This window comes from Nycticebus coucang, chromosome 15, assembly GCF_027406575.1.
Source record: "Nycticebus coucang isolate mNycCou1 chromosome 15, mNycCou1.pri, whole genome shotgun sequence".
NCBI classification, from domain to species: domain Eukaryota; kingdom Metazoa; phylum Chordata; class Mammalia; order Primates; family Lorisidae; genus Nycticebus; species Nycticebus coucang.
This window is the reverse complement of record NC_069794.1, coordinates 21,157,402-21,162,584: the sequence shown is the minus strand read 5'-3', so window position 1 is coordinate 21,162,584 and position 5,183 is coordinate 21,157,402. Positions and strand designations below refer to the sequence as shown.

Sequence of the window (5,183 nt, the reverse complement as noted above, 5' to 3'; positions counted from 1 at the left end):
AGTCAATAATGTAGACATAATTATTAAATACTACTACTGTGGTTGTGGATTTGTCACTTTCCACTTCTTTTCTGACTAAATTTTCTTGGTTTATTTTGGAACTATGTTTTTAGATACATTCAAATTAAAAATTATTTTACATTTATAAGAAATTGAAACTGTTAGTCCTATAAAATGGTCATTTTCATCTGCAATGATACTACAGACCTCAACTTCTGTATATATATGGACCACAATTTATGTCTGGTATTCAAATAAACACACCTGCTTTCATTTAGATGTTTTCCATGTCTTCACTTTTCACCCTTTTGCTTTTAACTTTTGTAGAACCATATATATAGACTTTTACAAAGCTTTATACTTTAGATGTGAATTTTATAGCATTTTTCATTCAGACACATAATATTATTCTTTTCTGAACTGGGAAAATTAGACACCTTATATTAAACATATTTACCTATCCCTTTGCATTTATGCCTAAAATCTTACTGTGAGCTTTTAGCTGGTCTGACTTAAGGAGGCAACAAGGTCATGGTCTAGGGAGTCCCTCTAGTTTTGTCCTTTGGAGGATGATATTGGTAGGCCCTTCTGCGACATACTACTGATTTTGTTTTCCATATTTGTCAGATGCAGGGTCTTTTTTTTTGCCAATGCTGATAAGGAGCTCCTGACCTCAAGGTACCCACATAGACTAGAACTTGCAAAGTCCAGAATTGCAGGTGTGGTCAAAACAACATGACAAACACCACCATTTCTCCTGTCACTCTCTTTTTTCTCTTTCTGTCCTTCTCCTCCTCTCCTCTATAATTCTTTTCTTTTACCCCCTTCTTTTCTATTTATCCTTTTATTTTTTTTCTTTCTTCTTGCTCTTTACCCCTAATCCTTTTGGCCTTATTCCAAAAGGCCTCTTCAACACCTAAGCTCTGAAACAAGGTAATTTAAAGCAAAGTGAGAAGAAAAAAGTAGGGGAAGGAAGTGAATAAGGAGAACATATTCATGAGGAGAAACCAACAGAAAAAAATTCCAGAAACATGAAGAATCAAAACAGAGCAACACCAACACCTCCCCCGCCCAGCACAAGGGATCATGAAGTAGCTACTGCAGAGGATTCCACTCACAAAGAATTAATGGAAATTACAGAAAGGGAATTTAAAACATGGATGGCAAAAACAATAAAGGGAATTGATGAGAAAGTGGAAAACAGCACCAAAAGTGGATGAAAGATATGAAGAATATAGAAAGGATATGGCAAAGATTAAGGAATCGAAGGAGACAATAAGGGAACTTAAAGATGTGGTAGAAAGTATCTCTAACAGATTAGACCACAAAGAAGAAAGAATCTCAAACCTAGAGGATAAAGCTCTTGCCCTAAATCAGGCAGTTGAAGAGGCAGAAAAGAGAAAGGAATCAAAATTATGGGACTTCGCAAAGCATTCAAACATGTGAATTATAGGTAACCCTAAAGTGGGAGAAGATCATCCCAAAGAAATGGAAGCTCTACTGGAGGATATCCTAAAGGAAAAATTTCCCAAGTGCCAGTAAAGATTTCAAAAACTCCTTTTAGAGGGCTATCGAACCCTGCATCATCTCAATACAAATATGAGCATCTCCAAAATGCATTGTAATTAAACAGACAAAAGCATAAAATTCTGCAAGCAGCTAGGAGTAAGTGCCAATTGACTGACAGGGGCAGTTCCATAAGGGTGACAGCCGACTTTTTTAGCTAAAACATTCCAAGCCAGAAGAGAATGGTCAACTACCTTTTAGCCTTCTTAAACAAAATTAATTTTTAGCCAAGAATTCTGTATCTTACTGAACTAAGCTTCAAAATTGATGGAGAAATAAAATAGTCTATTTATATGAAAATATTGAGGAAGTTTGCCACAATAAGACCTGCTCCACAGGAAATATTTATACCTATTCTCCACACTAACCATCACAAAGGAACACCAGCAAAGTGAGCACCCACAAACAAAAGAACAAAACCTAGCTTCTGCAATGGCTCAAAAGATAAAACTAACAAGTGAATTTTCACAAATCAAGATGAATGGAACTCCACCACATTTATCAATTCTCTCAATACATGTTAATAACTTAAATTCCTCCACTGAAGTGGCACAGGCTGGCCAATTGGACAAAAATATGTAAGCCATACATACATATGCCATAAACACAACTAACCTTGAAGGACAAAACAAGACTAAGGGTAAAGGGTTGGAAGACAATATTTCAGGCAAATAGAAACCAGAAGAAATGAGATGTCACAATCTTATTTTCAGAAATGGATTTAAGGCAACTTAAATTAACAAAGACAAAGATGGTCACTTCACACTGGTCAAGGGAATAATACAAGAGGACATTCAAATTCTATATATTTATGCACCCAACTTAAATGCTCCCAAATTTCTGTAACAGATCCTGGATGGTCTGAGTAATACAATATCCTATAATATGATAGCAGGTGGGACTTAAATACCTCACTGATTGAACTTGACGGATCTTCTAAACCAATGGTCAACCTTCCTAATGCCACAATGTATTTTTATTACAAAAGGGTCATGACCCACAGGTTGAGAACTACTGCTCTAAACAGAAAGTAAATGAAGATACATGGGACTTAAATGTGACCCTGGAACAGATGGGGTTGCTAGATATACACAGAACACACCATCCTGAAGCTAAGGAATATACGTTCTTCTCATCAGCTCAGGGAATTTGTATCCAAATTTGTATTACAATATTTGTATCCTAAAATACAAATCAAACCTCAAAAAAATTAAAAGACTTGAAAGTATACTTTGTATCTTCTCAGACCACAAAGCAGTAAAAGTGAAATTCAACTCCAACAAAAATTTTTATCCCCACAGAAATGCATGGAAATTGAACAACCATATACTGACTGAGTGACAGTTGGGTCAACGAAGAGATAAAGGAGGAAATTATTAAATTCCTTTAACATTACATTAATGAATCTACCAGTCACCCAAAACTGTGGGACACTGCAAAAGCAATCCTAAAAGAAATTTAATTCATTAGATGCCTACATCTGAAAAACAGAAAGAGCACATGAACAACCTAATCAGTCATCTTAAAGAAATGGATAAGGGAGAGGAATCTAATCCCAAATCTATCAGAAGAAAATAAATAACCAAAATTAAACAGAAATAAATGAAATGAAAAACACCGAATCATTCAGAAAATTAACGTAACCAAAAATTTGTTCTTTGAAAAGATAAACAAAATTGACAAATCTTTGGCCAGATTAGCTAGAAACATAAAAGTAAAATCTCTAATAACCACAATTAGAAATGAAAAGGGGAAAATTACAAAAGATACCACAGAGATGAAAGAGATTATCTCTGCCTACTACAAGACACTCTATGACCCGAAATTTGACAATGTGGAGGAAATGGACCAATACCTGGAATCACACCATCTCCCACACTTAACCACAAAGAAATAGATCTCTTAAATAGACCAATATCAAGCATTAAGATTAAAGAAACAATAAAAAACCTTCCAACAACAACAAAAATATCCCTGGACCAGATGGCTTTACACCAGAATTCTATCAAACCTTCAAAGAAGAGTTTTTACCTATACTGCAGAAACTATTCCAAACATTGAGAAGGAAGGAACCTTCACCAACACGTTCTATGAAGCAAACATCACCCTGATACCAAAACCAGGAAAGGACACAACTAAAAAGAGAACTACAGCCCTATTTTACTAATGAATATAGATATAAAAATGTTCAATACAATTTTAGCCAAAGGATTACAGCTACGTATTAAAAAAAATTATACATCATGATCAAGGAGACTTTATCCCAGGGGTGCAAGGCTGGTTTAACATGTGAAAATCCATAAATAAAATTCACTGTATCAATAGAAGCAAAAACAAAGACCAATATGATCCTCTTAATAGATAAAGAAAAAAGCATTAGATAAAATTCAGTATCCTTTTCTAACGAGAACACTTAAGTATATAAGTACAAGTGGCACATTTCTTAAACTGATTGAAGCCAACTATGACGAACCCACAGCTAATATTATCTAAAAGGAGTAACTCAAAGCAGTATACTCAAAGCTTTTCCACGTAGATCTGGAACCAGACAATGATGAACTCTTATCACCACTGCTATTCAACATAGTGCTAGAAGTTCTAGCCAATGTAATCAGGCAAAAGGATGTAAAGGCCATGTAAATGGGAGAAGAGGAGGTTAAACTGTGGCTCTTTGCTGATGACATTATATTAGAGAACCTCAGTATTTCCTCATCTGAAAAACTTACATTCTTGAAATATTTGTTTGCTATAAAATAATGAATTAGGGCTTTGTTTTTTTTTTTTTTCCTTTTGTACACAAACATTGCCAGACCATTCTTTTCTGGCTATCTTTATTGTTGGTGACAAGGTAGCCATTGGTCTATTTAGAAATCCTTAGAGGGAATATATATTTCCCCCTTGGGTAACTTACTAAGATTTTTATTTTTTTCCTTTGGTATACTTAAATAAATTTAATTATAATATGCCTAAATGTAGTTGTCTTATACTTCTTAACATTCATTTAGCTTCTTTTATATATACATACAATATGTCTCCAAAGTGTACAAATTGGGGTGGCATTTAGTGCTGCTTCCTTCTGAAGAAACATCCTTCTGTAAGCCTTGTGTTTCCTCCTGTAGACTCCTGGAGAACAGTGGAGCAATCAACACACAAACTACTGTTTGTGCCTGGCTCAAGGCCATGGTGATTTTATAGCATCCTGGGCATTTCACATTCATGAAGAAGGATTTGGGGATCTGTACCAGGTGCTTATTTTTGTTTCCTCTTCAGCTCTTCTAGAGAGAGATGAATGAGATCCTTTGCAAGAGGAATGTTCTTATGGGAGGTCATTACCACTGAAAAGCCATTGGGTTTCTTAAGTCTGTGGATATGCGTCTTTTACCTGTTCTGAAGAGTTACTAGCACTTACTCTTTCTTCTTCTAATCATAATCTGACTAAATCTTCCATACCACTAAACCACTCTCTCTATGAACTGTTCTCTGAGTAACTTCTTTTGATGTTTAGTCTATTTAATTCTATCTTCAACAGTAGGTAATCAGTTTTTGAACCCACTTATTGAGTTTTCAGTATTTGTTATTGTAATTTTTAAATCATAATTTTTCGAATCTGCTTTGTC

At 34.8% G+C, this 5,183-nt stretch overlaps 1 pseudogene; it reads right to left on the bottom strand.

Moving 5' to 3' along the window:
* Positions 1-4,626: 4,626 nt before the first annotated feature.
* LOC128566417 (40S ribosomal protein S27-like) lies at positions 4,627-4,896 on the bottom strand (annotated as a pseudogene).
* Between the last annotated feature and the right edge of the window lie 287 nt (positions 4,897-5,183).